This window comes from Bufo bufo, chromosome 6 (assembly GCF_905171765.1).
Source record: "Bufo bufo chromosome 6, aBufBuf1.1, whole genome shotgun sequence".
NCBI classification, from domain to species: Eukaryota; Metazoa; Chordata; class Amphibia; order Anura; family Bufonidae; genus Bufo; species Bufo bufo.
In genome coordinates this window covers 418,451,391-418,476,157 of record NC_053394.1, presented here as the reverse complement: position 1 = coordinate 418,476,157, position 24,767 = coordinate 418,451,391, and the positions used below count along the sequence as shown (strand labels likewise).

Genomic DNA, 24,767 nt, shown 5'->3' with positions numbered 1-24,767 from the left:
ATCAGCTGTGTATCCACCTGACTTCTCATGAACGCAACTGATGGTCCCAACCCCATTTATAAGGCAAGAAATCCCACTTATTAAACCTGACAGGGCACACCTGTGAAGTGAAAACCATTTCAGGGGACTACCTCTTGAAGCTCATCAAGAGAATGCCAAGAGTGTGCAAAGCAGTAATCAAAGCAAAAGGTGGCTACTTTGAAGAACCTAGAATATGACATATTTTCTGTTGTTTCACACTTGTTTGTTATGTATATAATTCCACGTGTTAATTCATAGTTTTGATGTCTTCAGTGTGAATCTACAATTTTCGTAGTCATGAAAATAAAGAAAACTCTTTGAATGAGAAGGTGTGTCCAAACTTTTGGTCTGTACTGTACATCAGGAGCCGGGCACACTGCTGGGTTCAGGTGTACAGTAGGGGCATACATCAGGAGCCGGGCACACTGCTGGGTTCAGGTGTACAGTAGGGGCATACATCAGGAGCCGGGGACACTGCTGGATCCAGGTGTACAGTACGTACATACATCAGGAGCCGGGGACACTGCTGGGTTCAGGTGTACAGTAGGGGCATACATCAGGAGCCGGGGACACTGCTGGGTTCAGGTGTACAGTAGGGGCATACATCAGGAGCCGGGGACACAGCTGGGTTCAGGTGTACAGTAGGGGCATACATCAGGAGCCGGGCACACTGCTGGGTTCAGGTGTACAGTAGGGGCATACATCAGGAGCCGGGCACACTGCTGGGTTCAGGTGTACAGTAGGGGCATACATCAGGAGCCGGGCACACTGCTGGGTTCAGGTGTACAGTAGGGGCATACATCAGGAGCCGGGCACACTGCTGGATCCAGGTGTACAGTACGTACATACATCAGGAGCCGGGGACACTGCTGGGTTAAGGTGTACAGTAGGGGCATACATCAGGAGCCGGGCACACTGCTGGGTTCAGGTGTACAGTAGGGGCATACATCAGGAGCCGGGCACACTGCTGGGTTCAGGTGTACAGTAGGGGCATACATCAGGAGCCGGGCACACTGCTGGATCCAGGTGTACAGTAGGGGAATACATCAGGAGCCGGGCACAGTGCTGGATCCAGGTGTACAGTACGTACATACATCAGGAGCCGGGGACACTGCTGGGTTCAGGTGTACAGTAGGGGCATACATCAGGAGCCGGGCACACTGCTGGGTTCAGGTGTACAGTAGGGGCATACATCAGGAGCCGGGCACACTGCTGGGTCCAGGTCTATAGCTGGGGCATACATCAGGAGCCGGGCACACTGCTGGGTCCAGGTCTATAACTGGGGCATACATCAGGAGCCGGGCACACTGCTGGGTTCAGGTGTACAGTACGTACATACATCAGGAGCCGGGCACACTGCTGGGTCCAGGTCTATAGCCAGGGCATACATCAGGAGCCGGGCACACTGCTGTGTTCAGGTGTACAGTAGGGGCATACATCAGGAGCCGGGCACACTGCTGGGTTCAGGTGTACAGTAGGGGCATACATCAGGAGCCGGGCACACTGCTGGGTTCAGGTGTACAGTAGGGGCATACATCAGGAGCCGGGCACACTGCTGGGTTCAGGTGTACAGTAGGGGAATACATCAGGAGCCGGGCACACTGCTGGATCCAGGTGTACAGTAGGGGAATACATCAGGAGCCGGGCACAGTGCTGGATCCAGATGTACAGTACGTACATACATCAGGAGCCGGGGACACTGCTGGGTTCAGGTGTACAGTAGGGGCATACATCAGGAGCCGGGCACACTGCTGGGTCCAGGTCTATAGCTGGGGCATACATCAGGAGCCGGGCACACTGCTGGGTCCAGGTCTATAGCTGGGGCATACATCAGGAGCCGGGCACACTGCTGGGTTCAGGTGTACAGTACGTACATACATCAGGAGCCGGGCACACTGCTGGGTTCAGGTCTATAGCCGGGGCATACATCAGGAGCCGGGCACACTGCCGGGTTCAGGTGTACAGTAGGGGCATACATCAGGAGCCGGGCACACTGCTGGGTTCAGGTCTATAGCCGGGGCATACATCAGGAGCCGGGCACACTGCTGGGTTCAGGTGTACAGTACGTACATACATCAGGAGCCGGGCACACTGCTGGGTTCAGGTGTACAGTAGGGGCATACATCAGGAGCCGGGCACACTGCTGGGTACAGGTGTACAGTAGGGGCATACATCAGGAGCCGGGCACACTGCTGCAGCCACTGGTTTTTCTATTTACTCATCTCGCACATCTGGGGCTAAAACAGAAGCCAAGTAAACAAGGGATTGTGTGGGAGGAGAGGCAGAAACATGAGACGTAATTGATAGAACTGCTCGTATGAAGCCGCTCAATGTATTGTCTGCAGGAGCCGGAGAAAACAAATCTGTTGTTGACTTCACACAACTATCAGACGGCGCGATTACTCTGCATGGGGGAAACAATATATATATATATATATATATATATATATATACACATACCCACATATACTCTATACCTATTTTGACACAGTGAGAGGTTTTGTCTGGGAAAACAGGTATTTTGCGCCTGCTTGTGCTGCTGGGCTGATTTACAGCCAGGTAAGGTCAAATACCGGACCGGATTTTAAAGGGTTTCTGTCACCCCACTAAAGTGATTATTTTTTTTTGGGCTAGTTAAATTAGTTATATAGCGATATCTGAAAATATAATAGTGTTCCTTACTTTGATCCAGCAGTTTAGTCAAAAAACTAAGTTTTATCATATGCAAATTCGGTCTCTACCAGCAAGTAGGGCGTCTACTTGCTGGTAGCTGCTGCAGAAATCCGCCCCCTCCTCTTGTTGATTGACAGGGCCAGCCGGGATCTCCTCCTCCGGCCAGCCCTGTCGGCATTTCAAAAATCGCGCGCCCGTGTTGAATCTGCGCAGGCGCTCTGAGATGAGGAGGCTCGTCTCCTCAGAACTCCCTCAGTGCGCCTGCGCCGATGACGTCTTCTATTTCGATGATGTCATCGGCGCAGGCGCACTGAGGGAGCTCTGAGGAGACGAGCCTCCTCATCTCAGAGCGCCTGCGCAGATTCAACACGGGCGCGCGATTTTTGAAATGCCGACAGGGCTGGCCGGAGGAGGAGATCCCGGCTGGCCCTGTCAATCAACAAGAGGAGGGGGCGGATTTCTGCAGCAGCTACCAGCAAGTAGACGCCCTACTTGCTGGTAGAGACCGAATTTGCATATGATAAAACTTAGTTTTTTGACTAAACTGCTGGATCAAAGTAAGGAACACTATTATATTTTCAGATATCGCTATATAACTAATTTAACTAGCCCAAAAAAAAAAAAAACACTTTAGTAGGGTGACAGAAACCCTTTAAGTGCTCGTCCGGGTTTTGGCAGCACCTGGCTGTCCTTAAATAGGCAGCTGGGCTCAGAAGCCATGTCTCTGTGGTGGGATCTGGGAGCCTTGTGTCTGGATGAAAGCTTGCTACCTGTTTGGCGTGAAAACAGGTTGGTGCTGCTATCAGCAAGGACTCTTTGAGGCAGAATTGCCGCATGGTGTGAATTACCACCAACACTGCAAGGTGACTTTTTGTTTGATTATGACTGCTTGTTTTGTCACTTGCCTAAAGTGTGAATAAAACACTGAACTGTTTGATCTAAAGAACTTGTTGTTGCCTCTATACTGCGTCCTCTAATCCTGTCTACCAGAGCGAGTCGCCACAATATATATACACATACACACATATACTGTATACCTATATATACACACATATACTGTATACCTATATATACACATACACACATATACTGTATACCTATATATACACACATATACTGTATACCTATATATACTGTATACCTATATATACACATACACACATATACTGTATACCTATATATACACATACACACATATACTGTATACCTATATATACACATACACACATATACTGTATACCTATATATACACACTTACACACACACATATACTGTATACCTATATATACACACTTACACACACATATACTGTATACCTATATATACACACACATACTGTATACGCAGTATAACAAATTGTGTTTATTCACCCATTAGTGTTGCGACGTTTCGGCTCCAACATGAAGGCTTTCTCAAGGCTTTCTCAAATCATATGGTGTATCTCAGAGTGGAAGGAGAGAGAGAGGGCACCAGGAGGTAGCGAAGTCCACTGACCAGAAGAACGGCGGCATCAGCCTGTCCAGCGCCTGCTTCAGCATAGGTTGGGACGGCTGGGCGCATGCCGGAAGTGCCGTCCCAATGTGATGAGATAACACTGGCTGGGAACGTCATCCGGGCATGCGCATTTCTTTTGTTGACACGCTGAAGCAGGCGCTGGACAGGCTGATGCCACCATTCATCTGGTCAGTGGACTTCGCTACCTCCTTGTGCCCTCTCTCTATCGCCTTCCACTCTGAGATACACCATATGATTTGTACACGTCATTTCATTGTATGTAAGTTGTTGCACATGTCACTTTATTAGCACACAGTTGCATCGCATGCACTTTGATTAGCAATTATGTTACATTTGATTTATAAATGCAATATGGATGGTCTTCGTCCTGATTATTTGCTTGAGAAAGGCTCTATTGTAGAGCCGAAACGTTGCTTGTTCCACATGGGTGAATAAAAGTTTTACTTTCATTTTACTTTTTTGGAGTGCTGCCCGTTTTTCTGGACTAAATAGTGTGTGTATATATATACAGTCGTGGCCAAAAGTTTTGAGAATTAAATAAATATTGGAAATTGGAAAAGTTGCTGCTTAAGTTTTTATAATAGCAATTTGCATATACTCCAGAATGTTATGAAGAGTGATCAGATGAATTGCATAGTCCTTCTTTGCCATGAAAATTAACTTAATCCAAAAATGTTGACGAGCACAAGGCTGGAGATCATTATGTCAGGCTGATTGGGTTAAAATGGCAGACTTGACATGTAAAAAGGAGGGTGATGCTTGAAATCATTGTTCTTCCATTGTTAACCATGGTGACCTGCAAAGAAACGCGTTGCATAAAAATGGCTTCACAGGCAAGGATATTGTGGCTACTAAGATTGCACCTCAATCAACAATTTATAGGATCATCAAGAACTTCAAGGAAAGAGGTTCAATTCTTGTTAAGAAGGCTTCAGGGCGTCCAAGAAAGTCCAGCAAGCGCCAGGATCGTCTCCTAAAGAGGATTCAGCTGCGGGATCGGAGTGCCACCAGTGCAGAGCTTGCTCAGGAATGGCAGCAGGCAGGTGTAAGCGCATCTGCACGCACAGTGAGGCGAAGACTTTTGGAAGATGGCCTGGTGTCAAGAAGGGCAGCAAAGAGGCCACTTCTCTCCAAAAAAACATCAGGGACAGATTGATATTCTGCAGAAAGTATGGTGAATGGACTGCTGAGGACTGGGGCAAAGTCATATTCTCCGATGAAGCCTCTTTCCGATTGTTTGGGGCATCTGGAAAAAGGCTTGTCCGGAGAAGAAAAGGTGAGCGCTACCATCAGTCCTGTGTCATGCCAACAGTAAAGCATCCTGAGACCATTCATGTGTGGGGTTGCTTCTCATCCAAGGGAGTGGGCTCACTCACAATTTTGCCCAAAAACACAGCCATGAATAAAGAATGGTACCAAAACACCCTCCAACAGTAACTTCTTCCAACAATCCAACAACAGTTTGGTGAAGAACAATGCATTTTCCAGCACGATGGAGCACCGTGCCATAAGGCAAAAGTGATAACTAAGTGGCTCGGGGACCAAAACGTTGACATTTTGGGTCCATGGCCTGGAAACTCCCCAGATCTTAATCCCATTGAGAACTTGTGGTCAATCCTCAAGAGGCGGGTGGACAAACAAAAACCCACTAATTCTGACAAACTCCAAGAAGTGATTATGAAAGAATGGGTTGCTATCAGTCAGGAATTGGCCCAGAAGTTGATTGAGAGCATGCCCAGCCGAATTGCAGAGGTCCTGAAAAAGAAGGGCCAACACTGCAAATACTGACTCTTTGCATAAATGTCATGTAATTGTCGATAAAAGCCTTTGAAACGTATGAAGTGCGTGTAATTATATTTCACTACATCACAGAAACAACTGAAACAAAGATCTAAAAGCAGTTTAGCAGCAAACTTTGTGAAAAATAATATTTGTGTCATTCTCAAAACTTTTGGCCACGACTGTACATACACACATATACAGTATACATACACTCACTAAAGTGTTCTATCACCCATCAGCCAGGACTTGGACAATACCCCAGCAACCCATTAGGAAAGAATTCACCTTTGATATCTTTATATGTCATGCTGATTCGGGGTAACACCCGGTATCTACACGCTCCTAGCATTCCTCCTAGGGTCAAGCTCCACATAGATCCAGCTCTGAAGAGTATTATTTCACATGAAGCAGTGGTCCAAAATAGGCAAAACTGACCCCCAACTCACATTATAGGTGGTAGCTAAACTATGAGTGGTGTGCCTGGCCACAGACATGTTGACTGTATCATATACCAGCAGAATAGTGAGTGCAGCTCTGGAGTATAATACATGATGTAACTCAGGGTCAGTACAGGATAAGTAATGTAATGTATGTACACAGTGACTGCACCAGCAGAATAGTGAGTGCAGCTCTGGAGTATAATACAGGATGTAACTCAGGGTCAGTACAGGATAAGTAATGTAATGTATGTACACAGTGACTGCACCAGCAGAATAGTGAGTGCAGCTCTGGAGTATAATGCAGGATGTAACTCAGGATCAGTACAGGATAAGTAATGTAATGTATGTACACAGTGACTGCACCAGCAGAATAGTGAGTGCAGCTCTGGAGTATAATACAGGATGTAATTCAGGATCAGTATAGGATAAGTAATGTAATGTATGTACACAGTGACTGCACCAGCAGAATAGTGAGTGCAGCTCTGGAGTATAATACAGGATGTAACTCAGGGTCAGTACAGGATAAGTAATGTAATGTATGTACACAGTGACTGCACCAGCAGAATAGTGAGTGCAGCTCTGGAGTATAATACAGGATGTAACTCAGGATCAGTACAGGATAAGTAATGTAATGTATGCACACAGTGACTCCGCCAGCAGAATAGTGAGTGCAGCTCTGGAGTATAATACAGGATGTAACTCAGGATCAGTACAGGATAAGTAATGTATGTACACAGTGACTGCACCAGCAGAATAGTGAGTGCAGCTCTGGAGTATAATACAGGATGTAACTCAGGATCAGTATAGGATAAGCATGTCAGAGTGAATAGTGCCGTTTAGGTGTATCAGTGTGGACGGGGGTAACGCATGTACATTCCTGGCTTTTCATATGGTTTTACCGACCCCTGAAATCGCATTGCGTCATTCTCAATGGAAAGCAAAGTGAAGAAGTTTTTGAACAGATTACATAGCGCCTTCACAAATAATGCAGGGCCGAGCGTTCGGCATAGTGCACTGATATAATTAGCACACCCATCAAACTCAATTAAGATCATTTCCACAGATGCCGCATCCCCGATGAGTCGGTATAGATTGAAATCTTGACTGTGACTGTGGGGGGGCATCTGCTCAGACGCCAGAACTGATGAAACACAAACTCCACAGGATCGTGATCATCTCCACCTCACAGACCGACCGCTCACCCTGACAATGTGCTGACCTGATGCTCGGCCCACTAGAGCCATGTACGGCTTTTACCATGGTACTGCCTCGTCATATAAAGTGATATTATCGCTCGTCACTTTGCTGGCTTTTTAGGCATTCCCCATATTCTGTCATATTTGCAGAATCTCGTGTTTATAAGTGAGCGGAGTAAGTATAATCCATACGAGGGGCTCGGGCATTGGGGGGGTCATTATAGGGGTTGGATAACCCCTTCAATGCATGCGCCGCTGCTCACCGTAACGCACATGCACGAGACTGCTGAAGTCTCGCGTTAACGGTGGCCATATTGAAAGAGCGTCATGGGAGGCAATACATTTTAATCAGAGTACGGAGATAGGGATCGGATCAGAATAGAAAAGACTTCTGTAGATGAACGAACCGGGTTTGTCCAAAGCACAACAAACCAGTTCTCTCATCACTAATAGGTACAAAGCTTTAAAGGGCATCTCTCAGCAGGATCTACCCTATTAAACCAGCCACAATGCCTGGGAGGGATGACCCTGCTGACTAAAAACATACCAGTCTTCCTCCATTACGTTGCTGAGGTTTGGAGAAATTAGGAGTTAAAGGGGTTGTGCTAAGTTTTTACGTGATCCCCCTGCCCACAGGATAGGGAATAACTAGCTGATTGCTGGGGGCCCGACTGAACACCAGTACGAAGGCCCTGTTCTCAAGGAGCGGCAGGTCGTGCATGCTCACTGCCGCTCCAGTTCATTCTCTATGGGGGCTCCGGAGTCCAGCGCTTCGCTATCTACCAAAATGAGCATCTCCCCTGCGATTTTACACTAGAAGGTTTATTTGCTGAGTGAGGAGGATTCTGAACCCAGGCAGGGAACGGGGAACTACACGCTGCGGGGAACAGAGGACGGTGACACTTATCCCTAATAAGATGTAATATAAAGTTCATATATTGCAAAATTATCTACTGCCACCTGGAAACCATCAGCAAGCAGGCTTGCTACTGCTGATGGCTGAAGCCAAGTGAAAAATGGTAGAAAATGGTATAAAGATTCATTACAGAGATGTTAGATGTTACTGACTGTATTGCCGGTGTCAAAGATGGAGCTTCAGTTTTCAGGTCATATACACCCCATTCATTTTCACTGGCTGCACAGAGAGGTCTGATTCTCTGCTCGTATCTCAGTGTGCACCGACGTCCAAATGACGGGATCCCTGACATCGCTCTCGATCTGGGATGTCCACAGGAAGGCACATTCAGCTATTTTCGGAAATGGCAGTGAAATGGAGAGTGCTGCGCATGTGCGACCACCTCTCCATTCCCGCGTGGGTGTGACAGGGCCTTGTTCTTGAGAGAGAAGCGGGTCCCAAACGTGGGACCTGCACCTAAGGGTATGGCTGCACAGCAACAATGGTCACAGCCTCAGTTGCAGGAAATCCAACGCTGCTGGATTTCTTGTGACTGACTTTGCGATCCCATTCATGTCTTTGGGATCACCGCTACTCTTCAATCCTGGCCACGACCAGTGTCGCCGTACCCTTATGGACTTTTATGGCATATCCTGTGGACATCCCATAAATGTCCCAGATGGGGGCAACCTTTAACATATATATATATATATGTGGAAAATTAAAGGGTTGAAGTTGCAGTGTTCTTAAAGGGCATCTGTCAGCAGTTTTCTTACATGTGCTCTTGGCAGCTGAAGGCATCTGTGTTGGTCCCATGTTCATATGTGCCCGCATTGCTGAGAAAAATGAGGTTTTAATATATGCAAATGAGCCTCTAGGAGCACCGGGGGCGTTACCATTACACCTAGGGGCTCAGCTCTCTCTGGAACTGCTGCGTCCTTTGCACTTTGATTGACAGGGCCAGACAGTGAAAACACCATAACACAGGGTCAGTCAAGAGGGAGCGTTGCAGAGAGAGCAGGACCTTTAGGTGTAATGGTAACGCCCCCGTTGCTCCTAGAGGCTCATTTGCATATATTAAAACCTCATTTTTCTCAGCAATGCGGGCACATATGAACATGGGGGCCAACACAGATGACTTCAGCTGCCAAGTGCACATGTAACAGGTCAGCCAGTGTCATAGGTGCAAAACTGCTGACAGATGCCCTTTAAGTTTGCATGACCTGAGGGGGTGGAGCATGACACAGGAATTAAAAGAAAACCAAAGAGAGTCCCTGTGTCATGCCCCACCCCCAGGTTCAGCATTAGCATACTAGTTTAGCCTGCAGTGTTCCTTTAACACTAGTCCACATGCTGCTCCTGCTTGAAATGGACCCCCGTTAACCACCTTGCCCAAGGTTCTGGCGCACCACACTGGACATAGCGGCGGGGTGACCATGTTTGATGTCAGGCAGGAGGCTACGTCTGCAGCCACCTCCAGGTGTCTTGGTTACAGGCTGTTTTCCACTGTAGTGAAGGACAAATGGTCTGCAAGAGTCTTCCTGAACAAAACAAGCCAAGGAAGGTGCGATCTGCTGCTATAATTACCGGACGTCACCGGGACCAACGCGCTTATCAGCGCCGCGCAGGAACAATTTCTCATCTAAGAGCTGACTGAGAGAGAAGGCATGATAAGAGGGATGAGGACGCGGAGCATGGAAGGATTTTTCCCTTCGCACGTCTGGTTTAAAGAGGAACGGACACGGCAGAGAACTGAAGTGATGCCCCGTTTTCACATTAGACAATATAAATCTATTATCTCCAAATGTTTTGCATCTTGCATAACGATGTATGGCAGCCTCCGTTATACGTATCTTCCATTCTGGAAAATGTATTCCCGGTGCCAGCGTTTCTGTTAAGGCACGGTGGTGGTGTGAACAGAGCCTTAAAGGGGTTGTGGCACAAAAAATAAAATCGACATTTTTTCAAACCAATACCTGGATCTGAATACTTTTTCCGGAGATTGCAGATCCGCAAAACAAGGAAACCGGAATCTTGCGGACCGCACATAGCCGGCCCTGTGATAGAAATGCTTATTTTTGATCCCGAATGCGGACAAGAATAGGACATGCTCTATCTTTTTTTGTGGGGCCGCAGAACGGAACTACGGATGCGGACAGCAGACAGTGTGCTGTCCGCATCTTTTGCGACCCGTTGAAATGAATGGGTCCGCACCCATTTCGTAAAAATGTGACCCGTTCATACGGACGTGTGAATGGACCCTTAGGCCTCATGCACACGGCCGTGGCCCGTATTGCGGCCTGTAATTCGGAGCTGCGGTGCGGAACGGAGGTACGGAAGCACTACGGCGTGCTTCCGTGGTGTTTCTGTCTGTGTCTCCACACTGCAAAAAAATAGAACTTGTTCTATATTTTTACGGTGCGGGCGGATAACGGACCCATTCAAGTTGAATGGTTCTGAACCGTCGCGGCTGCCGCACGGATGGAGCCCCTGCGGTGGGGACAGCAAAATTGCGGTCCCCAATGCACGGAACGGCCGTGTGCAAGAGGCCTCATTCTATAAAATGTATCTGTATAGTAGTGAGTTGGTCAGTTTATGAGTAAGGTCTTTTACCAAAACATGTCAGACTGCTGGTCACCGACTATGTGCGTTTTCTAACATTTGATATGGAATAAAGAAAATTTGTGATTTTTACTCGCTAGATCTAGTCCCTTTTTCTGCTTGGATCTGAATAGCGCCACCTGCTGTTTGTCCTTTTCCTTATTTCTCCGACCACCTCACTAAGGGGGCTGCATGCAGTTTAAATCTTCCACTGCTACCTGTTGGCGATGTCAGTTTACAGGGAATGAGCAATGGTAGAAAGGGCACACCCCCTGAGCTGTGGTACGGAGAGAGCTGGTGCAGAAAGGACACACACCCTGAGCTGTGGTAGGGAGAGAGCTGGCGCAGAAAGGACACACCCCTGAGCTGTGGTAGGAAGAGAGCTGGCGCAGAAAGGACACACACCCTGAGCTGTGGTACGGAGAGAGCTGGCGCAGAAAGGACACACCCCCTGAGCTGTGGTACGGAGAGAGCTGGCGCAGAAAGGACACACCCCTGAGCTGTGGTAGGAAGAGAGCTGGCGCAGAAAGAACACACCCCCTGAGCTGTGGTACGGAGAGACCTGGCGCAGAAAGGACACACCCCTGAGCTGTGGTACGGAGAGAGCTGGCGCAGAAAGGACACATCCCCTGAGCTGTGGTAGGGAGAGAGCTGGCGCAGAAAGGACACACCCCCTGAGCTGTGGTAGGGAGAGAGCTGGCGCAGAAAGGACACATCCCCTGAGCTGTGGTACGGAGAGAGCTGGCGCAGAAAGGACACACCCCCTGAGCTGTGGTAGGAAGAGAGCTGGCGCAGAAAGGACACACCCCCTGAGCTGTGGTAGGGAGAGAGCTGGCGCAGAAAGGACACACCCCCTGAGCTGTGGTAGGGAGAGAGCTGCAGCAGAAAGGACACCCCCGAGCTGTGATAGGGAGAGCTGCAGCAGAAAGGACCTGCCTCTTGAAATGCCAACCATTTGGTCACAGACAAGCTTGTATTTTTTCATGTCAGAAAGAAAGGGGTAGGATGGGAACAGAGATGAGAATGTGTTAATGTTGCAATGTGCGGCCATCTGGTTTTCCTGACCACCATGTGTTACTCTAGTCCGGAGGAGATGAGGCGGAAAGGAGGCCATGAATTCATGTGTGCGGCTACCTTCATTTTAGATTTATAGGAACACTAGGAGAAGGACCCGGCTTCGCTCGGGTATATTTCATTTCATGTTTGTGTGTGCCGTTTAAAGATATCGACAGTATCCTCTATAACAGTGACATCCACAGTACCTCGCCCCTTTAACAGTGACCTCCACAGTACCTCGCCCCTTTAACAGTGACCTCCACAGCGCCCTCCCCTTTAACCCCTTAACGCATTATGCCGTGCATGTACGGCAGGGAATACTATGCCAGACCGCATTCCGCCGTACATGCACGGCATTCATTTAAATGCTCCCCTGCCGAGATTGTGCGCCTGAAGCTCCACTTACCCCACTGTGTCGGGGACTGAACAACTCCCGCTTAAAGGGGTATTCCCACTTTGCATTTTCATACTTACCTGCTGCCAGCGCGCCATTCACTTCCTGGATTCTGGCTGGGGGCGGGCTTCATCTTGATTGAAGTCTTCTGAATGCGCACGCCACCGCGCATGCGCCATGGTGACTTATTCCTGGCCAGTATAGTACAGAGCCGACGTGCGCGTTCGCGGCTCTGTACTATTCTGGCCAGGAAGAAGTCACCATCGCGCATGCGCGGCGGCGTGCGCGTTCAGGACAGCGAGTGGCCCGGCCGGGAGAAAAGAAGGAGTCTTCTGCGCACCGGGATTCCGGAGAAGATTGGTGGCCGTAACCAGGGGAGACCGAATGACAACAATGAGGTAAGTTGGGATGAATTTTCTCCTAAAGGGTGGGAATTGTTTAATCAAATATATTTACAAAAATTATCACTGTCAAATGATTAACAGATTTAACTGTGATTCCCTGTCAGCGATCGTGCGCATGTGCACACATCTCCTCCTGTAGTCCCATCCAGCTATCATTGTGATTGGTCCACTGTCAGGAACGGACCAATCAAAATGAATTATGTGACAGAACGCTATCTCTCAGCTTCGATCCTCTCATTTCTGTGAGGGAATTGATCGGAGCCAGAGACCTGTCAAAAAAAATTAATAAATATGGGGTTCATTTAGCATATTGGGAGAAAGCGTGTTTGGGTCCTTATCTTAGTATTAGGAATTCATCAGGGTTAGCGCTCTATTTTTAGCATAAAAAAATAAATTTACTTTCCAAGTTAGTATTAGTTGTTAAAGTTACAAAATGTCTCAACGGGTGTACAGCGCCGAGGAGGCTCATGCCATACCAGCCGCAAAAAAATAGAACATGTCCTATTATTGTCCATATTACAATCCGTATTTTTTGCGAACTGCAAAATACATACGGTCGTGTGCTTGAACCCTAACTTTGTACCTCAGGGGCCGGACTCCACGGCTACTACAGGCATTCATATGAACACTGCAGGGTTCAAAGAAGCTGATTTTTTTCGACTTTTTTTATTGTTGGGTGAATTGATAGGCATGATGGTGGAGCAAACTAATTTTTATGCCAATCAATTTTTTTTTTTTTGTCAATTGTCTTTTTATTGAAAAGCATATCAAAAGAGATGTTTACATACATTGATGCACAAATCAGAGTTATTACAGACAAGTCTAAAGCGTACTTTGACAGTATAGTGCATAGTATACATATGACATATATAAAGTGCATGTCTTCAGAGCAAGGTCATCTAGAACCAACTAATTGACATTTGGTGTGTGACCTGATGTAGGTAGGTCAAACAAACATATAAAAAGGGGGGGGGGAGGATGGGGGATGGGGGGGTGTCCTTAGAACTGGACAGATACGGTCTGAGGCTGTTAAGATAGCCTTTGATGATTCCAAAGGGAGGAAGAAGGTTTAGCACCCTCCATTCTCACTAATGTGTCGTTCCTGTCTGGGGGGACATTTTCAAAGTTGTTTGTCTGTTGAAAATTGTTTAAGATGTTGGTGTACCATTCGCATATCTATATGTAATCCATGGGGCCCATAGCTTTTTGTGCTTCTCATGTGCCCTAAGTTCCCAGCCCGCTAGCTCTTCCATACGATGAATGTGATCTAGTTTGCTTAACCACTGAGAGGTGGTGGGGGGTTCTTTACTCAGCCACTTTTGGGGGATAAGTAGACGGGCAGCTTGAATCAAGTGTATAACAAGTTTGTTCCTTGATGGCGATAGTTCTTTTGTTGGAAGCCATAAAAGAACCAACTCTGGGGTTAATGTCAGGTTAGTGTTTAGAATTTCATTAATGGTCCGAGAGACGCCATCCCAGTATCCTCTTATTTTAGAACAGGACCAAAAAATGTGTAGAAGAGTGCCACTCTCTTCCCCACACCTCCAACACCTGTCATGATCACTCAGACCACTAAGAAATAGTTGTTTGGGGGTGAGGTACCACTGTGTGAGGACCTTATATGAGTGCTCTTGGATCTTCACGCAGCGGGAGAAGCCATGCGAGTGTGCGTGCATACGGAGAATATCTGTCTCCGAAAAGGTAACCTTAAGGTCATTAGCCCAGGTGTGGACATATTGTGGAGTAATGCGACGTTGTGGTGAGATCAAGGACAAATATATAGTGGATATCAATTTGCGTTGAGGGGAAGGGGGGGTTGCTAATTTTTCAAACCATGTCGGGGTCATTACACATGACTTCTGAGTAGTTAGTTGTTTCCCAGCAGATTTTATAGTTATTAGGTCTAGAAAGTTAAATGTACTCCAGGCTAAGCTAAGGGGATGTTGATCCGGTAAAGTGCCGTTTACCTTTCCTATAAAGTCAGCTGTGGAGAAATCTCTTAATCTGTGCCAAATCTGCGAGACCTGAGATCCTGGAGGCTGAATTGAGTGTGGTATGAGATCTGCTGGCATTATACTAGGGGGGTTCTGTAGGAGCCCATGTGTCTTGTTGAGCTGTTTAATGACCAGGCTAGTGCCCTTTAAGAGGACATGTGAATGGAGTGATGCATTTGCCTGACCCCATAGTGCTGCTTTCTGTGGTTGGGTGAGCTGCATTAGTTCCAGTTCCGTGCCCAATGTGCGGTAGGCAGGGGAATAAAGCTGCAACCACCTCCTTAGGTGAATAGCCCTGTAATATGTTTGGACATCCGGCAGTGCTATACCTCCATGACCACGCCCCAGTACCAGCCTCTGGTGAGGAGCCCTAGCCTTCTTGCCGCCCCATAGGTAAGTCATAAAAAGCCTGCGAATCCTTGTAAAATATGAGTTAGGTAAAAATATTGGCAACATCTGTAGTACGTACATAATTTTTGGGAGGACAAACGCTTTTAGTATATTCTTCCTTCCCATCCAAGAGGAATAAGGGAGGCGTAGCGATTGGAGCAGGTTTTGGACCTCTGATATTAGGGGAGTATAATTAAGCCGGAATAAATCTTCCGTGCAGGCGGAAATCCTAACTCCTAGGTAGGAAACACAGGAGGACTGCCATTTAAATGGTGTATTTGATTTCAAAATGGCTATGGAGCTCGCCGGAGCATTGACGTTTAAAGCTTCTGACTTGGTATAATTCATTTTGTAGTTTGATAGCCTACCGTACTCTTTAAACAGTGTCAAAAGATGCGGGAAGGCCTCGACCGGGTTAGAAACCATGATCAGTAGATCGTCAGCATATGCCACGTTAATGTATTCTATGGCGTCATTTTCTGTTTTCACACCACGTATATTTACATGGTCTCTAATGGCCTGAAGAAGGGTCTCCATGACCAATATATATAAGGCAGGAGATAGGGGGCAGCCCTGACGTGTCCCGTTGCGAATAGGGAAGGATGGGGACAATGTGCCATTGACCCTGATTCTAGCACTCGGATCCTTGTACAATGACATGACTGCCTCCTGAAATCTCGTCGGGATTCCAAACCTCAGTAGAGTCCTCCTCATAAAGTCCCAGCTCACCCGGTCGAAGGCCTTCTCCGCATCCACACTGAGCAGCGCCAAGGGGAGGTTTTTCTTTTTGGCCCACTGTATTGCTGTGATTAACCTACAGGAATTATGATTCCCTTCCCTCCCTGGAACAAAGCCAGATTGGTCAGGGTGGATAAGTTTAGGAAGTAGATTTCCCAGACGTGTCGCCAGAAGTTTGGCCCATATTTTTATATCTACGTTAAGTAACGAGATTGGCCTAAAACTACCGCAGAGAAGGGGATCTTTCCCCGGTTTGGGGAGGATGGTTACCGTGGCCTCCAGTGATTGTTTATGAAGGGTTTCACCATTTAGGAGTGCATTGCACCACGTTACCAGGTGGGGTATTAATATATCTGAGAATTTTTTATAATAGCCCACTGGAAAGCCATCTGGGCCAGGACTTTTACCCATGGGCATAGAGGCTAGTAACTTTTTCACTTCTAGTTCGGTGACTGGCTCTAATAAGGTGTCACTTTCTTGGGAGGTTATCTGGGGTAGATTGAGGCCTTTCAAAAACAAGTCTGTTGCTTCTGGTATTGATGGATCTGGGTGATTAGGGTCTGACAGGCCGTATAGTTGCTTATAGAATTTTTGAAATTCTTCTGCAATGTCAGCTGTTTTATGCAGCATATTTCCAGTACTGGATTTGATATTGGGTATGAACATGGACTCTTTCCTTTGTTTAATAAGGGAGGATGTCAGTTTAGAACCTTTATCCCCGTGTGAGTAGTGTTTAAATTGGGCATATTGATAAGCCTTTGCGTTTTGAATGTTTAAATGGTCTTTTAGTTGTGATCTTAGCTGGGTCAGTTCAGTCTGGACTTTTATTGCTCTAGACCGTTTATGGACCGCTTCTTTATCTGCTATCTGAACCAAGAGATCGTGTAGGATCTTTTGTTTCTCTTTTTTAACCCTACTACCTAAGGCTATTAACTCTCCCCGGATAACCACCTTGTGCGTCTCCCACAGTGTCGTCTGGGGCATACCTGGTGTCGCATTATCTATAAAGAAGTCCTTTAATTTTTGCTCCAGGATTGAGGTATCTGCTTGTCTATCTAGCAGCGTCTCGTTTAAGCGCCACTGTCTAACTGAGGCAGGCAAGCTGGAAAATCTGAGGGCAGCAGAGACTGGGGCGTGGTCAGAGACGGACACAACACCTATGTCAGCCGAGTCCACCATATCCACGGCATTGCTTGACAGTAGGATATAGTCTAATCTTTTATATGATTTGTGTGGGGCCGAGAAGAAGGTGAAGTCCCTAGTGTCTGGGTGGGCTAGTCGCCAGACGTCCAACAGGTTCATGTCTGATATGTACCTATTGATGCAACCCAGTGCTGATTGGGTCAATTGGGAGGAGCCGTCAGAAGCATCAATCAAAGGATTCAGAGTGACATTGAGGTCTCCCCCAATCAATCTAATCCCCTCTGCAAACAGATCTAGTTTACTTAGTGTGATCTTGATCCATTGTTTCTGGCCACGGTTAGGGCTGTACAGACTAGCGAGTGTGACCTTTTGTGTACCTATGAGGCCTTTCACGAAAATGAAGCGGCCCTCAGGGTCCGTCAGGGTAGATATCAATGTAAATGGTACTTTTCTAGAAATTGCAATACCCACTCCTCTTTTTGCTTTCTCAAAGGCACTGAAATACCAGTGTTGGAAGTATGGGTTCTGAATTTTAGGTACATTTGTTTCTCTAAAATGCAGCTCCTGAAAGAAGCAAATATCTGTATTGTTCTTTTTTAGCAGACGGATGACCTGAGAGCGCTTTTGTGGGGTATTAAAGCCCCTGACATTGTACGTTGTACATTTAATTGACGACATCATTGAGAAAATGGGGTGACTTTGGAACCGGAGAACTCCAGTTATTCACATCGGCCGTATCTAGGGAGTGAACAAGTAACATCACAACTAAAGTTTCTGTCAACATGACAAGTATAACAGTGCAATGACTCCCATGCCAGCAACACCGCAGCAGGTCACTTAGCTGCAGTGAAGCGGGCATGAGCAGCCATTTAATCAGGCACATGTACCAGGTCTGTGCCAAGATAACCCTGGTAGGTAGGGGGGGTACAAAGTGGAACCATATCTTCATAATGGTGTCCACATTGCGCCACCTGCTGAACTGGTGCGGGATAGCACCTTACATATTATGGTCTAGGTTGAATGCAGTAAAATAACATTGCAAAGCAGAATGTCTGCTCTGCAGATTACAACAAGAACGGGAACAATTCAGGACTCATGACAGACAGGTATACTTGCAGACTTAAGATGTGATATAATCAAGTAAGAACCTGTCCCTCTATGATGTCTGTGGAGAACTTCATCTGAGGTAAGATAACTCCTCTGTATAGTCTCTAGGACTTCAAGTGTCTCTAGATCTGTGCTGGTTCCTCTTCTTCTGTGGAGCTTTAAGCCATCCTGAGGCCTCTGGGAGATCTGGCAGCTGTGTTCCAATCTCTGCAGACGGCAGCCATGATGGTACATCTAGTGGATCTGTTTGCAGCAGCTCCCAGGCCGCCTGGAGATCTTGTGGCAGGCGAATGGTGCAGCGCTTCCCATCTACAGCAAATGTGAGGCCGAAGGGGAATAGCCATTTATATGGCACCTTGTGATGGCGCAGATGGTCAGTGAGGGGCCGCAGCGCCCTCCTTTTATTCAATGTGGAGGATGCCAGGTCCTGGTAGATAGAGATTTTAGCCCCCTCATATATGATCTCCTTCATATTTCTGGCAGCCTGCATTAGGGCAGCAGTGTCCACATACCTCAGGAGACCGCATACCACGTCTCTGGGGTTCTCTCTCTCTTTTGGCTTCGGCCTGAGCGCTCTATGGATTCTTTCTATTTGAATCTCGGCCGCTCTGGAGCTTCCCAGGAGCAGGGAGAAGATGGCGCCGGCAGCTTCTGGTAAGCCTTCATGTGGGGTGCTTTCAGGCAGGCCGCGGATCCGGAGGTTTTTCCTCCTATTCCTGTTCTCTTGGTCTTCTATGAGGGAGTATGCAGTGTCCAGAGAGGCTGCCAGAGCCATGGTGTGATCGCTTGCAGCTCTGATGTAATTCGAGATGGACGCCTGGTTACTTTCCAGTGTTTCCACCCTCGTGCCGATATGCTTCAGGTCAGCTTTAATCTCCTGCAGATCCTGAACCACTGGGGCCAGGGCTGCTGATAAAGCCTGCTGCAGGAACTGCCTGGATATCGGGGCAGCACTTTGTGATGTGGGGCCTGCTGTGTGCTCTGCAGCAGCTTCATCCTCTCCCTCCGAATCCCTGCCCCAGACATCTAGTTCCGGCAGCACCATCTTAGGACCGGCCGACACAGGAGCTGTAGTTTTCTTGTTGAGATATTTATCCATGTCGGAGGCACCGCGCTCCGGTTTGCTGACTTCAGGTTTCTCTCTGGGTATATATCTACCGACTTTTCCCATTCTTGAGCAAATTAGACCGCTGAATTTACCAGTTAGCAGAGTGGTAAGGAGGAGAGCTCTCCTACATGTGTCCTGCTAGGTCTGCAGCCAGGCTCCGCCCTCTATGCCAATCAATTTTTAGCCGCCCCCCCCAACTCATACTATGCAAGACCCCTTCAGTGGACTCCCACGACCCCTGTGGAAATGAACAAATTTGGGAGTCTAATATTTAATATGGGGATAAAAAAAACATCACTACGGTCAATGACCTTTTACATCACACGCCAATATACCGCACCATTATGTGCAGGACCCGATTCGAAGTTCTACTGAAATTTCTACATTATAACAATAATGCAGATTGTCCACCCCCTAATGATCCTGGATATGATCGTTTATACATAATTCAGCCCATTACAGATTATTATAATCTCAAGTTTGGCGAGGTATACACCCCCCAAAAGCATCTGTCCACCCATGAATCCCTTGTGCATTTCAAGGGCTGACTGCATTTTTGCCAATACCTGCCCAAAAAATGGGCCAATATGGCATCAAAATCTACAAAATGATGTGAAAGCCTAAGTGGCTACACACATAAATTCAGAGTTTTACGATGGAAAAAGATTCAAAAATCGAACCCCCAGAGTGCCACCCTCTCCTTGGAATAGCAGGCAAAATAATATGGGTCTTGATTCACCCCCTGCTAGGTGAAGGGTACAACTTGTACCTTGACAACTTCTACACAAGTGTCCCACTACTGAAATGTCTGTTTTCCAGAGACACGGTTGCATGGGGAACTATCAGACGAAACCAAAAACATCTAAAAATTTTATAGACCAAAGAATAAAAGTGAGGGGACGCAGGGCAGTTTGCAGTGATAACATGATGCTTGTAAAGTACAAAGACAAGCGTGACGTCTTTGTACTTACCACCATACACGCTGACAGATCCACCCCTGTCCCAGATCGTGGATCCACAGAATCGGTCCCCAAACACGTGTGCATCCAGGACTATAATAAGTTTATGGGAAGGATGGATCTGTCAGACCAGGTACTGCAACCATACACTGCCTTCCGCAAAACTCAGGCATGGTATAAAAAATTGGCATTGCACCTGATGCAAATAGCCCTCTATAATGCTTTTGTAATATACAGAAGTGCAGGAAACAGAGGAAAATTCCTGCACTTTCAAGAAAAAGTAATAAAGACCTTTTTATTTGTGGAACAGGAACAGGAAGGGAGCAGAATAATACGAGGACAGCATTTCCCTGGGGTAAGAGACATGGAGAAGGCCACAAAAAAGGTGTCGGGTTTGCTCCAGAAATTTAATCAGGAAAAACACAATTCATCATTGTGAGACGTGCACCTCAAAGCCGGGACTTTGCATAAAAGATTGTTTTAGAATCTACCACACCTCTTTTAACTAAACCCCCATTGATCATTTTATCAAACACCCCCTTGAAACTGTAAGCTGGTAAAAATTCTAATTCCCTTTTTCTCCACATTTCAATTGGCATTCTAATAAAACCCATAACAAAGCTAAAAATTCTCATTACAGCCCTAGATGAATACCTTGATGGGTGTTGTTTTATAAAAGGGGACTAGAACGTTGTATGTTCTGATAGCTCAGAGCCTCGGCAATGTGATGACATATAATATACAACAGATTTCTTTGATATAATTTGAGACCCTTGTTTCTTTTAGCTGCTATATATAGTGACTATGTCCTACCATATAAAGCTTTTACATCAATATATATTGTGTAGGATAACTTTACAGTGCGCACATACAGCAGTTCATGACCACACGTGAAGTGTTGCCATATTCAGGAGAAAATGGGTAACAAATTGTGTTACCCCTTGTGAAAATGAATAATGTGGGCCTAAAAGCCCTAAAGCGACATTTTCTTGTAAAAATGAAATTTTTCATTTTCACAGCCAAATACTTCTAAATTCTATGAATTGCTTGTTCGGTCAAAGTGCTCGCTACATGCCTTAAAAAATACCTTGGGGGGTGTAGTTTCCGAAATGGGGTCACTTCTTGGGGATTTCCACTGTAGGCGTATTTCAGGGTGTTCTCAATTGCGACATGGCACCTGAAAATTATTCCAGTGAAATCTGCCCTCCAGAAGCGATATCGTGCTCCATCTGTTCTAAGCTCTGCCGTATGCCCATATAGCAGTGTTTCTGTACACTGCAGAATCAGGGTAATAGATATGGAGTTTAGTTTGGCTGTTAACCCTTGTTGTGTTACAGGAAAAAATTGATTGAAATGGAAAATCTGCCCAAAATTTTGAAATTTTATCTCCATTTTCCTTTAATTCTTGTGGAACACCTAAAGGGTTAACAAGGTTTGCAAAATCAGTTTTGAATAACTTGAGGGGTGTAGTTTCTAAAATGGGGTCATTTTTGGGTGGTTTCTACTATATAAGGCTCACAAAGTGACTTCATAACTGAACTGGTCCTTAAAAGAGTGGGTTTTGGAAATTTTCTTAAAAAATTTAAGAATTGCTTCTAAAATTCTAAGCCCTCTAAATGTCCTAAAAATTTTAATGACATTTTCAAAATGATGCCAACATAAAGTAATAACTATTTTGTGAGTTATCACTATCTGCCTTAAAAGCAGAGAAATTAAAATTTAGAAAATTATTTTTATAAATAAAGGTGTAACATATTGACTCAAATTTACCACTAACACAAGTGTGTCACAAGAAAACAGTCTCAGAATGGCTTGGATAAGTAAAAGTGTTCCAAAGCTATTACCACATAAAGTGACTGTCAGATTAGCAAAAATCTGTCTGATCACAAAGGTGCAAAATGGCCCGGTCATTAAGGGGTTAACAGTGATCTCCAAAGGGGCCACCCCTTTATTAGTGACCTCCACAGTACCCCGTCTCGCTAATAGTGATTTCCACAATAACCCGCCCCCTTAACAGTGACCTCCACACAGCTCCGTTCCCTTAAAATGTGACCATTTTTTCAGTACCCGTTGGTTGCGGAGTGGGAGGGGAGCATGGCCTAACAGCCGTCCGTCTTTTGAGGGTGGCCTGAATCGCCACCTTGCCTGCCCCCTCAACTGTGACCTCCACAGCACTCCACTCCCTTACCAGTGTCATCCACAGTACCCTGCCCCTTTAAAGCTGACCTACAGCAGTGAAGAAAAATGGCTGGGTTGTTTTTGGAAACCTGGTGTAAAACTGTGTGTATGTGGAGACTAAGGCCTGCGAGCTTCTATTGGCTGATAAGAGTCATGTGACCAAGCTTCTATTGGCTAATGCATTTCTTGGGAATATCTCAGGAACGGTACATGCTAGAGAGCTGAGACCCGGTCTAAAACCTTCCCGGACACATAATGTACCAAATATCGTGATTGTAAATGTGACGGTGCGGACATACATACACACACATACATACACTCAGCTTTATATATTAGATTGAAACATTCATCAATACAATGGAGAGCGTGGCATGCAGACGTGGCCTCTTCCTTTCTGGACCCCCAATCTCCTGACATGCCGGAGTCCTGGAATTGGAACAGGCACGGATCAGACACTTACGGCACACTCTTTCAATATGCCATAAATGTCTCTGATGGTAATACCATTTTACATTTTTTTGCACCTTTGGGATTGATTCAATCTGATAGTGTGGCCCTCGGACCAGAAAGGGTTGTGCACCAGTACACAGAGGACACACCCATCACTATGATAACCGTGCTGATGGGAGAGTTGCTGCTAACAAGTCTATCTCATACTAGTGGAGAGCTGTGGATCTTGAGCAGCGTTGGACTACTGGAATACCGTATAGATATTTCCACAGTTTCCAGTATGTTTATGCATACTGGTAATGGTCCGCCAGCAGGACTGGGGGAAGTTTGCAAATACCATGGAAGCTCCTGCATACGTGCAAGGGGCAGGGGGTGTTAAAGGGGTTGTGCCATAAACTACGTTTCACTCTCAACTGTATTTTTATCAATTACTCTAGCACCGATTCCTTCTTGTTTTTTTAGTTTTTTAAATTTAATTTGCCTCTTTTGCAGTTTTCTCCTATCCCCCATGCTTGAATCCTACTTCCTGGTTTGTCATGTCTCTGCAGTCCTATCATGCCTTAGGGCAGTGAGATGTGTCCTGACGTCAACAGGTCATATGACCCAATCACGCCCTTTGTTCTTACCAATAAAACTTTGTACGTCCACCATTGCAAGGTTTTAATGCAGGACTTAACCAACAACAACTAAATATCGAAACTGAATTAAGTGCAATGGTGCATTGCAGGGTGCAATGGTGGGCTAGAGGGAAAAAAATAAAATGTTGACTTTTTCGTCTGTTGTGGGAGAGCTGAGGCTTTTTACGTTAACCTCGATTACTTTGAAGCCGTCTGACGCCTCTTATTTCTTCTCATTGCTCTAGAAAGTTTAAGGATTTGCGGAGATACAAAAGCAGGAGCGAGAGGTGGTGAAGCCTCTTTACCGTCCTGTATTGATGTGATTTGTGTGCTGGGTTTTCTTCAGCTGAATCCTACATCTCGAACATCACCTTAAAGTTGATGGAGCATCCGAGAAACAGATAGCAGGAGGACCAGGCCCATTCATTCACATTTAGCGGCTCGGCATGGAGATAAATCGTCTATGGTCACCTGGTCTTCGAATGCCTGGGTTGGCAGCCTTGACTTCTGCACGTTGGGAGGAAGTTTCTTTGCATGTTTTCTCTCCAGGCACAAGGAGCTTTGAGACTGTCACATCTTATAAGAGACCGGGGTGTGGGATCTGCTGACCTGCACTCAGTTCCACGGCTCATCCTGAAGTACAGCAGCAGAAGGCCTCTCTGTTCTGCTCCGGAGGAACCTGCCTTGGGGTGGTTTAGGAGATCATCCAGTGTCCTCACCACAGAAGGAGAACAGAAAGGAGGGGGTAATGTCATTTAAGGGCAAATGAAATATTGTAAAAAAAAAATAAAAAATAGCTGCTGATCCTTAAGGATGCGCAGTGAAGCCACCTGCACTAGCTGCAAGCTTCATCTGCACATGCACCAGGAAAGGTGCTTGCCACCAAGTCACATGTGTCTGGGGTGCAGGAATCAATGACACATGCGCAGGATTTCAGCAGCGCTACTGCTAACATATCGCTAGTCTGTAACGTCAATCACTCCTTAAAGGGGCTATCCCATTAGTGATGCAAAAAAATAAAATCAGACATCATATATCATTTAGGACATGACAATCTCTTTCTAAAAAAAACTAGAACCAGCCCTGTACCTCACATGGACCCAGAG

The 24,767-nt window shown here is 46.4% G+C and overlaps 1 protein-coding gene across 2 annotated transcripts in view; it reads right to left on the bottom strand.

Moving 5' to 3' along the window:
- SLC39A11 (solute carrier family 39 member 11) overlaps positions 1–24,767 on the bottom strand; it is a 366,580-nt gene that overhangs the window by 29,011 nt on the left and 312,802 nt on the right. The window lies entirely within an intron of this gene.